Source organism: Aythya ferina (genome assembly GCF_964211825.1).
Source record: "Aythya ferina genome assembly, chromosome: 24".
In the NCBI taxonomy this organism is placed as follows: domain Eukaryota; kingdom Metazoa; phylum Chordata; class Aves; order Anseriformes; family Anatidae; genus Aythya; species Aythya ferina.
Genome location: NC_140322.1, coordinates 5,996,341 through 6,013,242, shown reverse-complemented (window position 1 = coordinate 6,013,242; position 16,902 = coordinate 5,996,341). Strand labels below are relative to the sequence as shown.

General features: G+C 46.4%; 1 protein-coding gene across 11 annotated transcripts in view; it reads right to left on the bottom strand.

Annotated features, from left to right (window-relative positions):
- HIVEP3 (HIVEP zinc finger 3) overlaps positions 1–16,902 on the bottom strand; it is a 298,262-nt gene that overhangs the window by 75,510 nt on the left and 205,850 nt on the right. The window contains exon 1 of one of the 11 annotated variants that reach the window (XM_084497411.1): positions 13,636–13,654. The exons of the other annotated variants lie outside the window; for them this stretch is intronic. The gene's annotated coding sequence lies outside the window, so the exon portion shown is untranslated. Of the gene's footprint in view, positions 1–13,635; positions 13,655–16,902 lie in introns of those variants that run through there. 11 annotated transcript variants of the gene reach the window in all.

Here is a 16,902-nt window from a genome sequence, read left to right as displayed (position 1 = left end):
AGCACTCACTTGGCTGGGAGAGGGCTGAAATTCCACCTCCCCGGGGCTTTGCATCCTCAAATCCAGCCATGTCTCAGACCACAACTCAAACCACTTAAATAGCATTGGTATCTGAAATCAGCTGGTGCTCCCATGCTGTGTTATGAACACAGCATGTACCAGAGGAGAGGTGCCCCCTGCACCACCAAGAAGCACTTGGACATATGGTGACAACATATCACAGAATCACAGACTCATCTAGGTTGGAAGAGCCCTCCAAGATCACCCAGTCCAACCTCTGACCTAACGCTAACAGTCCCCACTAAACCATATCCCTAAGCTCTACATCTAAACGTCTTTTAAAGACTTCCAGGGATGGTGACTCCACCACTTCCCTGGGCAGCCTGTTCCAATGCCTCACAACCCTTTCGGTAAAGAAGTTCTTCCTAATATCCAACCTAAAACACCCCTGGTGCAACCTTAGCCTGTTCCCCCTCGTCCTGTCACCAGGCACGTGGGAGAACAGACCAACCCCCACCTCGCTACAGCCTCCCTTGAGGTACCTATAGAGAGCAATAAGGTCGCCCCTGAGCCTCCTCTTCTCCAGGCTGAACAAGCCCAGCTCCCTCAGCCGCTCCTCGTAGGACTTGTTCTCCAGGCCCCTCACCAGCTTCATCGCCCTTCTCTGGACTCTCTCGATCACCTCCTTTTCTTTCTTGTAGTGAGGGACCCAAAACTGAACACTGTACTCGAGGTGCGGCCTCACCAGAGCCGAGTACAGGGGGACGATCACCTCCCTAGCCCTGCTGGCCACACTGCTTCTTATGCAAGCCAGGATGCTGTTGGCCTTCTTGGCCACCTGAGCACACTGCTGGCTCATATTCAGCTGACTATCAACCAATACTCCCAGGTCCTTCTCACAGAAGAGTCAATTCTCTTGCCCCTTTGGGATTTGGAGCCCACATCCCATATCCCCAGTCAGCCCCATCACCCACATGGCATATTTATTCTTTAAAGTACTGCAGTCATGAGTCAGAGACAGAGGAGAAACAAATGGGACCTTCACCCTACAGCTCTGTGTGACAGTGGAGAGAAGAACAAGCCCTGGGTCCTGCTCCTACCTTCAGAAAAGCACTCAGAGATGTACTTTATGGTTGAAGAGCCACAAGCTGGACAGACTCAGTGCTGAACTCCATGCAGCAAGAGAGCAAAGTCACACAGATATTGCTCACTTATACCCAGGACAGATGAGCTGTTTGTATCCAGCAATCAGCTACATCCACAAGCCACAGTTCATCCAGCTGTGAGTCCCAACGGTGCACTTGGGGCCACAGATCACAGACAAGAAATGCTGCCATGAGCAGCTGACACTCTACAAGAAGAAAGAGGGGACATGCTCGCTCAGAAGCAAGCAAAGTAGGGCAGATGCACATAGGTGCTGCTGCAGAAAGACACGGACAGTAGTTAATGGGTTAATGCTGGTGGGCCTTGCAGAAGCTCCTAACGTCCCCTGCCAGTCTCGTGGACATACAGTTTGTATATGTTCACTGTGCCTGCTGTGGACAGAGTCATCAGGACACCCCCTGATGTCTTAACGGGAAAGAAATTCCCCAAACCGCTGCCAGCAATGGCATCGTGCCAATGATGACAGCAGTTTCCAGGCTGAAGGGGGTGAGAAGCTCTGGGGATCTTTCATCTGCCTCTCCTCTTCCTCAGAGGGCTGGAGCATGCGACACGTCCCTCCCATTTCCAACATCTGCTTTTTCTGCGGAAAGGAGGACGCTGCTCTGAAAGCAGGTACGCAGCCCATACAGATAGTGACAGAAAGAAAAACACATCCTACATCCTCTGCTGCTCAGAGCAACACTGACCGCTCCCTTTGTGCTCCTTGGGGATAAAATGAGGGTGTCCACATGAAGTGGGAACGTTGCTCAGGGGGCTGGTCTCCATCCTCAGCCCCCTCCCCTTTAACCCTGCCGCTGGATGATTTCTGGGTTTCCCACCTCATACTTACCCAGCCTTGCCCCAGCAGCAGTTTATGTATTAAAGCTACAATCTCAATCAGCCACAGACAGGATTCTGGTAGTACCATGTGCCTGGTTTTTAAACTGGTTTCACAGGCACAGCATCTGCCAAGCTGCTTTGGACTTGCCGAGGGGAGAAGGCAATCCAGTGCTCAACTCATGTGATTCGGGTTCAATTCCCACTTCAGTTGCACGTTTCCTGTGTGAAACCAGGCAAGTCATATCATCAGAGGCCTGCATTAGTCCCCACTTCTAAAACAGGGATACTTCCCCATTTCACAGATGTGTTGTGAGTCACCCATTCATGTCCACGAGGCCCTCGGATACTATGGGAAGGGAGAGACCCACGGAGATAAACTATCCAGATAACTAGAAAGAGATGGGAAGACATCCAGGAGACTTTCCCTGCTCGTTAACAAAACACATGCTGTGTTGGTTCACTTTCGCTTATAATCCACATACTTTCAGCAATTCCCCTTCTCACCAAGCCAGGCAGCCAAGGGCACCGGCACCTGCACCACAAATTACCTCATTTTGCCAGCAAGGCACATACAAATGGTTAATTTATTTTCATAACTTAAAACAGCTTCTTTTTTTTTTTTTTTTCCAAGAAAAAAAATGTAATTATTGCAAAATCTGCATTTTTTTAGAGCTAAATTTAAATAATTTCCAAGAAACAGCACCACTGAAATTAGAAGAAATAAAAGCAGTAAGCCCCATGCAGCCTGGTGAGAACCACCACCAGGAGATGGCCATGGAGAGAGGCTTCCCACAAACCCAGGTATGGGAAACACCAGCTGAGAGCTCTCTTTCTCCCGGTCACACTCACAAAATGCAGAAGACAGGACAGTTTTTGCCCTACCTTAAAGGCCAGCACTCAGCTCTGCCACATCCAGCACCAGCCTTCGGTACAGTTTTAAGGCAGACCTAGCAGTTGCACATAGCCTCGTGTGCTGTCTGGACCAGCTCAAGGCTGCTCCATTGCACCACAGACAAACACACGCTTGGGAGCAAGAGATTTCAGTAATGTCATTTCCAACATTAAGAACAACTGGGATTTGAAGTTGTGTTTCTGCAGACAGTAAAGTAACGCCAATACACCACTCCAGAAGGTGTTGTTTTTTGTTTTTGTTTTTGTTTTTGTTTTTGTTTGTTTGTTTTTGTTTTTGTTTTTGTTTTTTTTTAATTGGAAATGAAATTAATCCTGTTTTCTTGCATACAAAACTCAAGAAAAAACAGTTCTTTTGCAATTTTTAAGATGACCCTCAAGAACCATTCAACGCTGGTGACTGTGAAGTGGGATTATGTGCATCACCGTCACGTCTCCTACCGAGTATTGTAAAAATCTCTCCTGCTTTCACTTCTCACTCAGTCATTGGTGCAAAAAAGTCATTAGCTAGCTAATATTTTGAAACTACTTCTGTGTAATGATTCTTTCAAAATTCATGTGAACTGAATGCTCCAGACCTGCCAAACCAAGAGTGGGAAGCCAGCTATTGGCAAGATGGTGATTCTTTCCAAGGTAATGTGTCTTGCATACAGCTAAAGCAGTAATTGCCTTTCTCCGATAATACGTTCCCCCTGCTGAGACTTATGGTTAAACTCATGTATTGAGAAACCTTCCAAAACGTTTCTACATAGTTTCAAACCACAGGAGTGGAAAAAAAAAGAAAAGGACAACTACAGTTCAGATGGAGTTTACGATTTCTGCTCAATCTCATAATTGCAGGGTGAATCACTGGGGAACAAGGTTTTAGTCAATACCGCAGCCCCTGGTCTCCTGGCCAGCAAGCTTTGTAGAGATCAGCTGAAAATGGTTTCCCTTGACCCTCCCCTGACTTATCGATGAACCTCACCTCAGACTGCCTTGCCTTTCTCCCATGGATGCACGTATCCACATTTGAACGGCCTTGTTGAGCACAAGAGTTGCTGCACACTGGCTGCTCACTTCTCCATTTGCTTTGTGCAAAAGCCAACTGACTGGTGGATAATGGAGAGAGAAAGCAAAACCCAGATACATTGCTTGTCCCAGATTATTTCAGCATGTGAGAAGCAAAACGTAGCTTCAAGATGGAGCTTGCACTTCTGCAGAGCGTGCACACAAAGCCTAGACACCCACATGCAGCAAGGTCCTCCCGTGCCCCTGGGTCTTGAGGTCAGAATATCGACCCCCACTTTGTCTATTTACTGGTGTGAGCAGTAGCCTCTGTTGGTCCAGAACTGGAGGGTGAAGTTTTTATCTGCAGCTGGTCATTGCCCAGCTCCCCCTGCCCCAAGGAACTGATTCCTCGCACTGCCTGGTGAGCTCAAGGGATGGGAAGGGGCAGAAGGAAGTGCACTACGGGAAACTGAACAAAGATGAACACTAGTGGAGGTCAGGCTGCCAAAAGGTTAAGAAACTGAGAACGGGACCAGCCTCCAGCCACTGTACCCAATGGTGACCCATAGCATGGGGCTCCAGCCTGTAAGGAGCTGTGAGCAGCCCCCAGGACAGAGGGGGCCCAGCCAGACCCACTGCTCCCTTGCAGCCAGGTTGGTTTGCAGACCTGCAGCAAGGCAGATGGAGCCCAATTACAGCCCAGGTCACTAAGTTGCCGTTTTGCATGCGTAGGAGACTGGGCTCACTGCACACATCTTGTAAAGTCCTATGCAAATGCACGCTGGAGACAGAGTGCATCATCTGCATTTGAGAACCAAAATTAATATTGCAGTAACGTAGCAGTGATTTTAGCAGTCAGCACAAAAAATAAAAAATGGACCCCACATCAACTACTAAAATGGAAACAAGCTCGTCCCAACAGTTTTTATATTTCATTTTACCCTGCAATGACACAAAGAGAGTCCCAGGTCCTGGCTCCTGCTCACACATCTGGGCAGTGCAGTGCATAAAGGACTGGAATCAGCACCTCTTCCCTCATTGATTTCGGGAGAACAATTAACGAAGTAATGGACTACCCAGCAGGCAAGCCTGCAGCTATGTAAATTAGCTGGTCAGTTAATCACTATGTAAAACAGAGGCTCACAGTACAGAGTGACACAAAAGAGGCAGCAGCAGCAAGGAAGTCATGACTGTGTGTAATAATAAGATTAATTCCCATTCCTTGCAGGATATTCTCCAGTGTTTTAAACGCACGGATTTTTGCCACCCATGGTTTAAATGCCATGCCAGACTATGTAACTCATATACAGTTCTGCTTCATAAAAATACAGAGAAAGCTCTGCGAAAAGGTTGCAAATGTTCTCTTTTCAGATTGGAGCTAGTAATAAACTGTTTAGCCTTGCACAGCTCTCCACAGCAGGGGTAACACCAGCCAGAAGCCTGCATGTCCCAGCTTCTTGCATGATGCTCACCAGCTAAATTAATATAACTAATTTCCCTTCCAGTTTATTTTGCAGTTCATCGGCTTCCTGAGAGTAGCTTTCCCCTCAGGCTTCATTAAAGAAAAGGGGAAAAAAAAGAAAAAAAAAAAAGAAAAAGAAAAAAAAAAAAAAAGGAAAAAAAAAAGCAACAAGTGTCATGGGCTTGTTAGCTGTATTGTTTAACTCAGCCTTTGGTTTTCTGACAGTTGGTTACTGCAGAAGTTGAAGCCATTCCACAACAGGGAAAATGAGGAATTTTGGCAAAACTATGACAGTGGGCTGCTTGTGGCTGATTGCAGAAGCAACCAGAAATGAAGGACTGCAGGGGTGATGGAGCAGCAAGACGCTGCTGTGACCAAGGGAGAGTGAGGCCACAGGCCATCCTGCAGCCATGGTCCAGAGTTTGCTCTAAGGACGTCCTTGCAGAACACAGATAGGTCAGTGGTGCTACCTTCAGGGCACAGCAGGTTTGCAGGACCAAACAAAACCAAACAAGGAGTTTAAACATGATGCAAATAATAAAAATAAACATTTAGCATTCAGATTTCATTTCTGCTCCTTGATAATTTTACTCTACAAGCTATTACACAAACTGTTTTTTTTGTCTCATTAACAATAAAACAGAAACAATTAAGCAAAATGCAATAAAACTTCAGCAAAATAAAATTAAAACAGCCTTCAAGATTATTGTATAACCTCGCTGAAATGACAAAGTCATCTTTCAAGCTGACATCACAAAATGCTTCCAAGTTTGCTTTGAATACAGAAGCAAGGGAAAGAAATGTTACAAAAAAAAATGTCTCTATGCAAATGGCATCTCTCACTGGGAGGGGAGCTTGCTGGTGGCTGTGAGTTGCATTATTGCTTATCCCTGTGCCGAATTACACTATGCCAAGCCCACAATAAGGCTCCCTCTCTTTGCACAGGCATAGCTGACTATGCAAAACCAGCCAACGAAACATCCGCTGCTGAATACATTTGCACCTCTGTGTGCATCTACATATACCTCAAACTAGGCAACAGCATGCAGCTCAAGCAAGGCATTGCTTTAATTGACAAAATCAGCAACAACTGCAGAGGTTTCACTGTTTTTGGTTCACTGTTCTTTCAGTGCTGCCACATACACACACCCAAACCGATGCCCTTTTTGCCACTGACCTATTTTGCATTTTTCCCTAGTGAATTCAGTTGTGCAAGGTTAAACAGGAGTCTCAATTTATCGCCCCTTGGACACCTATCAGGTCTGCAAAACTGAGTATTCTCCTTCCAGCTGCATGTTCATGGAATAGCAACACTGGGCTGCAAAAAGCACCGTGTAGATGCTCTGTGCCCCAGCCTCCTGCCTGCAAGGTGAGCAGCTTGGGGGCTGCAAAAAATAAACCCAGATCTAACAACTGCAGACAACGGGGTGGTATGCCTGGGGATCCAGCCATCACCCATCCTCACCCTCACTGTGCATGCACTTTCAGGGCCCTGAGGGCAGATGGACATGATTGCATGGGTTGCTGTTTGCATTTGAAGGTGCTCTGACCACTTCTGGCCAAGGCACGGGCAGCAAAGCATCAAGGACTGAGCTGCAAGCAGGAGCAGCCCCTGCCCAAGCCGAGCTCTGCAGCTAGCAGATGCAGCAGCTCCCATCCTTTCTGGGTGGCACAGGGGGACCTCTGCTATAATTCACCCACAGGTGGCAGGTTCCTTTCTGCAACATAATGCTAACAGCCCAGCTGTGATGTTCAGACTTTGTTTTGGCTAGCTCATATACATTTGTTTGTTTTGTGGAGTTTTTTGTTTTGTTTCGTTTTGTTTTTTCCTTTTAGTGTTTTCTGGTTTACACATAAAATCATTAAATATCTCTAAGTTTTTGCCATTTCCCTCTCTGAGAAAACAAAGCAAATTTACAGCATTTAAGCAAACTCTCGGAACACGCAAAAGCCTGCATCCTTCCAGAGTTTAAGTGCCAGTCACTGGTAAAGGTGAGAGGCATTTGAAAGGCAGCCAGGAAAATCTGGAGTATCACATTCGACATGCACAACGTTGAAATAAGCCAAAAGCATGCAGGCCACAATCTCCAGAGCTCCTCAGAGCAGACGACCGACTGCTCTGCTCACCACAGCATTCCCCTACAGCTTCAGCAAAACTAACACATGCTCAGCAGAAAGTTTCCACACACACACAAAAAAAAAAGTAAAAAAAATAAAAATAAAAATGAAAAGCGTCGCACTCTCAGCTTGATTTATTTTTTTTCCCCATGCAAAGAAGAGAGGGATAAGGCTGATCAAGTACCACTGCCATGAAGTTTGCCATTGCTTTGGCTTTAGGAACATTGTGCCAACCCAGGACCAATGCTGAGCAGCTCGTTGCTGGCTTGGTCCCGCAGCTATCCTCTGCTATCCTCAGCCCATGGGAGGGAGGGGAGCAGGGCGTGGGTCTGGGGAGTGGAGGGAAAGTCCTGAAAATTTCATCATACACGAGGAGAGCAGAAAGCAGCCACTTCTGCCCAATTAACTGCAATATCAAGGCTTGTGGGAAGGGACCTCTCCGTCCTTAATTCCAACCCTCACTGCCAAAATAAAGAAACCACCCCAAACACAGTAAAACAGTGCAAAAGAGAACAAACCTATCTCATCCCCTACTCCCCGGGTACTCCAGCACAGCAGCCTGGCAGCTCTCTCTGCAAGGAAACTGACCTGTACCCTGCAGTCCCAAGGGAACTGGGTGTCCCCAGCAGTGGCTTGGAGAGGTGGAAGCTGGCTTTGTGTGCTCTGGTGCTCTCAGGCCAGGTCCCCCCGGCTGCACCGAGCCTGTGCCACCAGGCAGAGATGCCACCCTGTGCCCCGGTGATGGGAAGTGGCCAGCAGTCGGCCAGTTCCCCTGGATGCTTGGCCCCAGCTAAGGTTGTGTGCTGCTGCCTCCAGCAAAAGGGTTGAGTTACAACCCCGTGCACACAGAGTGCCAGGCAGAGCCAAAGGATTTCATTTGTGTGCTGCAGGGGCCTCCTATCACTTTCATAACTCTGGTGGGAGCTCCATCTGAGCTGCCACGTTCCTCACACCATCCAGAAGGCTGCCTCCTTGCTACCCAGGATGAGCTACTCGGTCTGTGGTTTGCCAAGACTCAGACCAGGCGGAAAGCAGCGCTCTCCTCCACCCAGCAGAAAGTGATCTCCTGTTTTCCCCTTGCTTCCCCAGAGCACAGCATGCCAGGCGGGCATTCCCTGCTGTTGTGAAACAGTTGCATCGCTTCAGACTTCACCAGATCTCACTGGCTTCAGCAGGGCTGGAAGAAGTTGGTACCCTTGCTAGGAAGCCTGCAGGGAAACCCAGGCAGAGCACGTTCAGGCTGCCCTGCCTGCCCGCAGCCCCAGGCCAGAGGTTGATGAAATCTCGTGATTGAAATCTAAGGACCGATCATTACAGATCCCATAAGCCCTTCTGAGCAACCACAGCCTGCAATTCCCACAGCCGGCTGGTTTGCCTTTCCTTGCTGCCCTGCAATACTGTGCAAGGTTGCTGCATGCCCAGCTGCCTGCTCTCCATCCGCAATATTCCAGCACTGGAAGCGAGGCACTGAGCTAACCAACTTCCGAAGTGATTTCATATGCAGCAAGGATAGGAAATACTACAGAAATCCGAATGCAACATTAATTCTCTGAGTAAGGATGATGCAAAAGAAGCATGCAGATGGGAGAATTACTGCCTCTGTACATAGCCCCTGGGCAAGAAAATAAAATCAGAAGAGGGCCCTTCCAAAGTAGTGTGTTACTTTCTGGACACAGCATCAACACACAATGCTGTATTATGCCAGTCTGTACCTTATTTGACCAAGCACAAAGTAGAGATGCTGAAAGATTTCTGTTCAAGTGGCAGTGGAAAAACAAAACAAAACAAAACAAAACAAAAAAGCCTGGAATTTCATTGGAAATAATTGAACAAGGAAACTTCTCCCACTGATTCAGGACCAAAGACAATGGGGTTTTTCCTATCCCCAATGAAAAGAAGAAAATGGTCCTTTCATTCCCTACAGGCAAAAACAGAGCTTCAGATCCCATCACCAGGCTGGTAACCTCCTATTTACAGAAGCAGTGTTCACTCTTTAGGAACATACACTGAAATTTATTTATATTTTGTTGTAAAACAGAAATGGTGAAAAAAAAATAAAAATCCCTGTAACATACACAGAGCAAGTGCCTGCCTGCCCCTAATGCCACCCTCATCTTGAAAACCTGCCTTGATAAAGACTTCACTGCTTTTGTTAAGTGGCAGGGGAATTGGTAGAAGAGTCAGTTTAATTAATCAGCTTTTTCTCGAGATAAACATTTTCTCAGACAGCATGGAGCTGCTGAGATGCCCTGGGTTGGCAGCTCGGAAGATGGAAGCAGATCTCCCAGTGCACGCAGAACGAGCAGCAATAGCTGGTGCTGCTCGTGCAACTCCTCCTCGCCAGCTACAGGCTCAAACCTCGCTTGGAAATAATAACATGTAGACTGCAGCTGCCCTGCACACACATCTATATGTTCTTTAGCCATTCCAAATTACTTGCCGTGAGCGTTGGGGTGCAAAGACACGTCACCGCTGGAAGACCCTGGTGTTCTTCACACCAGCGGCACTGAGGTTCAGGGGAAAATGTCACGTTTTGGAGCTCTCACACTGACAGCAAAGGCCAAGCCAAGTCACAAAAAGCAGAAATAATTTTGAATCAAGATATACATTTGTTTAACAGGAAAGAAAGAAAAAACATGACTGAGTTTGGAGGGAATGCTGTTAGCTTTGTAGGATGAAAAGAATCAAGTCTGGACAGTGTTTGCTTCCTTGTCATCACAAGCTCCGCAAAACTCCCTTGTATGCACATACAGAAATACACCTTATAGAAGTGAAACGAAGCAGCATTTAACGAGAACCAGAATGGGTTTGGGTTAATTTCCAGGTGATTGGCCTGCTATTAACAGATAGGTCTTGTAGATGGATGCAAACATCTACACAGGGACCCCAGTGGCACTGTATCCACCTATCCCTGTTTTTGCATTGTAAACCTGTTCCTCAGGAGCCTCCAGCACCAGCACTCACTGTGGGAATGAGAAAACATCCAGAGACAGATTTTCCCCATTTCCACCACCTCAGACAGGACCTTCTCCATCCCACAGAGTCTCCATTCTTTCAGATCTCATCAGAATAAAATATCAACCAAAAAATTCCCCATCTGCCCTGCAACTCCAAGCCAGGGCTGCAGCTAGACCCAGTATCTGCCCTGCATCCTCCGCTCCCGAAGGACTGCTGGGCTTGACCAGAGGGCTGAGGTGGGTTTGGAAGAGAAGCTACTCTCCACTTTGGTGGGACAAATCGACTGAGCATAAAGCAATGCCACAGGACAAACAATGATCCGTAAGCAAAATGAAGACCTGGAGACTTCTACTTGTGTCATATAACGGGCATTCCTAGCTTTAAAAACAAATTTTAACACAGAATTGTGTCAAGGGTTCAAGAGGATCGATTGCAGTGTTAGAAAAACTGACCAAAAAGCCTGGCTAACTCACTGTTTCCTTGCTCTGAGCCTTCAGGCTGCTTCAAACAACGGCACTTCCCTACACTTTCCTCAGTTCTGTCTCTGCAGAGGTTTATGACAACACTCCAGGAGCACAATGCAGGAGGCAGCCCCGGGGCACAGTGCTATACAAGCCCACCACAGCATCTCCTCCAGCCATTGTGCACGCTGTGTGGACCTGGAGGGAGCAGGAGAAGCCTCCCCAGCAGAATCTGCTCCAGCAGACATCCAGCCTTGCCCACTCCCAAGCAGCCAGGCAAAAAAATTTTTGCATTTCACATCACAGTGAATGAGTTTGGTGCTACTTGTTTTGGGCCACCTGAATGTGCTGAAGGAAGGGCTGATGCATGAGATTTGTGTTTGCTGCATCCACCTGCTTCTTTTTGTAAAGCAGTTAATTATCAATGCCTGTGTGTTTTCCCGAGTACACCTCAGTAATCAGGAGAAGAAACACAATTTTTGTGAATTTTATTAGTATTTAATTGGCCACTGAAATCTGTCTGATGAAGGCAGCTGCAGGTGGCACTGGTAGGTTGAGAGGTGGCAGTGAGAGTCACCATTTTTTGTGGAAAGCAGCTGGAAAGTTTCATAACTTACCCCAAATCAAAGGGAAAGGGATGTTCTGCACAGTCTAGCTTTCCAGCACCATTTCTATAGAAACTGCATAACCTGCTATCATATCACCAGATAAATTATCCTAACATTCCAGAGCCATAAGCAAAATGACATCTTCATGCACATCAGGAGAATGATACCCCTTCAGTGACACAAAGCTCCACTTTCTAATCCTGACAGACTTTACAGAATTTGCTTTCAATAGCTAATGAATTAAGAATCAGCCAATTAGGTGTACATTTTATTACTATGCTTCTAATGAAATAAAGTGTGGCTTCTGTTTAATTAGAAATGAGCTCACACTGGTGGTCGTAGACACCTTTAAAGTATCTTTTAGCACTTCTCAGCTGAGTTTATCAGGGCTTGGAGCTGGAATGGCATTAAGGAAATGAAACAAAGGTCAAATATTACAGTTTCAAGACAAATAAATATTTTAAAAGCTTGCTCAGACATCCCTAACAAAGAAGGTAGCTACTTCCATGTGCAGTCATCCAGGAAATCTGAAAATCTGAGATTACGTTCCTCCTGCTTAGCACAGGGCTCAGCAGAAACTACTTAGGCCTCAAAATGTTTATTTGATGATACTTTTAAAGGAATTGAAATGTCTTTGGCAAACAAAAAATGTGCAAGGTATTTTATTAACAATTCCAACCTGTTTTGTTTGTTTTGTTTTTTCTCAGCAGGTTACCTTTTTATAAGAAATTAAGACAACTGGTCTTAAACCTGCAGAGATTCTAGATCCAGGAATTACCAGACTGCCTCAGCTATTAATCCAAAAAGCCTTCTGCAACGTCAAGCTTCTGGAGGAAGAAATCCTCAAAAAAAAAAAACTTACCTAAGATGAAATCTCTTACCAATTAAGCTGCTAAGAGATCACAAAAAGCCCTCATTATTTTAATGTAAGCAAGAAATTTGCTGGTCAAAGATCACAATGAGCTACACATCTAAACTTTATCTAAAGTGGCTGCTTTAAAAAAAAAAAAAAAAAAAAAAAAGCTTAGAAGCAAAGGCCATGACTGCTGGAAAATGGATCTTCAGGCAATTTTTCCTCTGTCCTTCCTGCTGTGCCATGTCCGCATGAGAAATACCAAGAGAAGCTGGTGCTGGGACTAACACCCCAAATGCTGCAATCCTCACACCTGGGCTGCGATGGGCTCTCCTAGTATTGCCAAGAGCGGCAATGGTATCTTGCAAAATTTCACCTACAAAGCCCATCACCAAATCTCTGATCAGCAACTCCAGGTTTCAAGGGCCCCTGAAAGCTAGCCACAGCTGCCTCCAACTGTACATAAAGACAGCTTCAAGTATTCAAGAAAGTTGGTTTTGCTGGGCCCACGGACAGACAACCACTGATTAAAACTATCCCATACAGAAGCACCAAGCATTGTAACGAGACTTCTGTCTCTGTCTTCCCCTCAAAGCACCAACAACACAGACCAGGCAAGTCTGAAATTGCCTCCAGCCTCTTTAGGAAAGGTTTTGTTTTTTCTTCTTTTTTTTTCTTGAAAAAAAAAAAAAAAAAAGAAAACACTATTAAGAGGCCAGCATTCCTGCTTTATGCTTGAGCATTAGCAGGCGGCAAAGAATAGCTACAGGCCTTGACAGGAATGAAGCAGACCTTGGGTTGCTGGTGTAGGTCTGTTTTACGGCTGCTGTCTCTGCAGACGCTGCAACTGGCTTTAGGCAGCAGATAGCAGAGGCTGGCTTTTGTCTGCTCGGCAGCTGAACAGGACAGTTATGTCAGTACAAGTATAAAACAGTGGGGGACAGGTTCAAGAGAAGGTGTTGGATGAGGTTTCTGCTTGCCCCTGCACAGACGGCTGCAGTCACATCTCATTAAGGAGATCTCCTGTTAACGTAACGAACAGCGAGGCCGGGTCTGGAGGAAGAGTTCACATCTTTAAATAGACCGAGTGACACTGTCGGAAACACCCAGCCAAGCCTGCAGCCACAACAGCCCCGCTGCAGGTCGATAACGCGACAACTTCTGCAAGAGCGACTCGTTGAAAGAAACGAGCGGCTCTCACGCCGGTGGGGTGGGAAAATGAGGAGCAGCAGGGGTAAAAAAAAAAAAAAAGTCCCCCACAGCATGATAGAAACAGGCAGGTAGCTACTAGACCTTCTCTTGTCAGCTGCTTTCTGTGCTCAGCAGACCGCTGCGTGAGACGGGACCTCCTCGCCGCGAGTTTCCTTTCGCCTGCAGCGGCAGCTCCGGGCACACGGGGCGTGCCGTGCGGCAGGATGTGGTACCAGCACCCCAAGGGCTCGGAAACCCTGCAGAAAGGCTTGCTTAGATTTCCCCCGGCACCTCCTTGTTGGCCACAAGCCACCCAGGGGGTTCGCTCCCCTCCTTCCAGGTGGCAGCTACCAAAGAGGACCTCGATGCGCACGTCGCCCAAGACAGTGCTGGTCCGACGTGCAGGGCTGTGGGCCAGAAGGTGGTGCTGCAAGAATGGTGTAAACCCAACAGCCTGCCCCAAGCTGGGGTGGAAGGTGCTGAATCACCCGTCAGGCTTGATGGAGCCCTGCCACCCACCAGACCTGCTCACCTGAAACCAACAGGGTCCAAAGATGAAGGAGCCCAAGCAACTCATTTGCCATCTGGGTAGGAGCCCTCTTCTGAGAAATCTGAAGTTACGACCTTGGTTCTCTACCTTGCAAAATTTTCCTCTTTGAGTTTTGTTGTTGTTGTTGCTCATTCATGAGCATCAAGACCATGGGGGAGGACAGCCATAAATAATGGCCCTGATTTCGTTATTGGGAGAGGATGCTTGGGCAGACAAGTAGCAATCTGACTGCACTGCTGACGTCAGTTTGGAAGATACTTTTGCTGTAGGAAGGAGCAGTAAAGAGTTGTTGTTACAACCAAACCTGAAGTTTAAGAAAAGGGCTCTAGGGGAGGAAAATGAAATAAAAATATTTTTTGAAAAGCTATCCAAGAAAGAGGGACGTTCATAACTAGATAGAGAAAACACAGAATTTTAGGGAAATGATTGTATCACAGTCAAGGCCCTTAATGTTTTTGGAATAAGCGTTTCCAGAAAGATTAAAAAAAGGTTGATTTTCAAAAGGTGATGCCATGATCTCACATGGTCTTCAGAGATCCCCAAATATTGGGTCCCCAAATATTAAGACCAGAAGACAGCAAGAAAAATTATTAAATCTAAACTCTTGCTTAACACAAGCCAGAGAATCTCTCTGACATTTCTGCATAAAATTTATTATTTTTCTTTGAGCTTCAATATCTCTCACAAAAAAAGCAAAAACGGGCTTGGTTTAAGTACTACCAATGACTGTAGATGAAGCTGTTCTCAGTTAAGATGTTCCAGTGACCGATGACTTCTCTGCTAAGATTCTGTTCCCTTTTTCTAGTCTTACTTTGTCTAGCTTCATTGCCCAAAGACTGCATCGATTAAATAGATTTTTTCTGTTGGTTTTGCTCTTCGGTGAGAAATACCCTGACTATCACAAAGCCAAGAACAGATTTTTGCAGGCCAGCTAAAACCAGCTGTGTATGTTGTAATTCCCCACCTACAATTACTGTTTGATATCTATTTGGGGTAAGAGAAACATATTTTAAATTTTAGACCTTTCGCAAACCAAAACATAGAGAATTCTTGGAAACATGCTTCTTTTCAATCAGCCTTCTATACATCGAACACAAACTTTCTAGCTGTAACTGGTTTTGTGGTCTGCAGAGGCTGACTGTGACACTGTGGAATAGCTTTTGATGAGCAGCAACGGTCAGGAGCCAGAAACCATAATAATTTTCTCTGGCCATTGAGACCTTATGGTATTGGAGGTCAAAGGGGAAAAAAGAGATTTCTATTCTTTGCAAACTAGCTGGCATTCCAATACCCACAGCTTGCTCTCCGCCAGCAGCAAAATCCTCATTATTTTTTCTCTAGCACCAAGGTTTTAAAAATATTATTCTTAAATACTGCAATCAAGCAACTGCAGGGCTTAATAATTGCAGAGCGCAGAGTACCTGAGACTCCAAATTGAACACGCTGCAGCCATCAGCCCCTGCAGTTCCCTCCCTGCTCCCCAGTGCATGGCTTAAGGGCTGGGTCTATGGGCTGTTGTTTTGAATGTTCCAGGTACTTACAGCAACAATAAATCTGCAGGGCTATTACAGCAATTTATAAAGTAATCCTAACAGGGAAGCACGTTCGGTAGCTGTTCCACCTGGCTGACAGATTGAGCAGAGCCAAGCTGCGCTTGTTGTTTTAGGATGGACTCAGAGCAGGGTCAGGCTCTGAGACCGGCTCCGGAGTCGCTTCGCCCCGCAGCACGGAGGAACCAGTTTACTAGAAGACACTGTGTAAATATTTTGCTGAGCTGCAAAAGGAGGAAGCATCCCCAGCCCTGGGCTGCCATGTGTCACGATGAGTTCCCAGGCACAATGCTCAATGAAGGCTATTATACGGAAGGGTGTTTATTTCACATTGCAAAGCGGTTGCCAGAACACACAATCACGCGTCTTACCCAACGGCCCTGCGGGCTGCCACGGAGAACTCCTCTCCGAAAGAGAATGAGACGATTATGTTGTGATTAACTCTTTGGCAGCAGCAGTGGGACTTCCCCGGTCCCAGCGCTGCTTAAACCCCCAAACAAAGCAACACCAGAGGACAAACCTTGCCATTGACATCCCCCACATCCCAGAGAGCTAATCAAAACCCTTAGTTTCATCGTGTGCAGGTGAGATCAGGCTCTTTCCTCTTCTTCACTGATTTTATCATCTTGCCTGCTCATCAGCTTTAATGCTCTGCAGATGATCTCCTTGCCTGGCAAGGCATAGGACAAACCGACCTGAAAGGGCTGCACTGTAGCATTGGGCAGATCTAATCAACAATTGAAGGGTTGCTGTTTTGAGGGGAGGGCTGGAGTTGTTTTGGTTTGTTTTATATTCCCAGGGTATTTCATTTTCGCTCCCATTGTCATTTTCTTAATGACGACAAATGAAAGAAGCACCAGGTTAAAAAGCCTCATGCTTGTACATAAAAACACTGTTCCTCTGCTCAGCCTCATCCAATGTCCCACTTTGCATGCTTTTGCCTTGATGACAATTCCAATTTGCTTTAACTGTTTGTTTTTTTTGCACTGGGGCGACTGCTGCCTTTGAGGCAGCCATTCCTGAAATGCATAGCAAATAAGGTCAGAATTAGGCCCATTTCAGCCCTCTGTTCCTATCCCAACTGCCTGTTCTAAGCTTGATGGACACATTGAGCAGCTTCTCCTGTCCCAGGGTCCCAAGGGCAACACCAGCAAATCCTGGACAACCTCACAGAAATAGAAATTATCATTCCAGCACTACAACTGAAAACACAGGATCCTGGAGAAGCATTGCATGACCAGCAGATATCAGAGCTGAGCCCAGACGTCC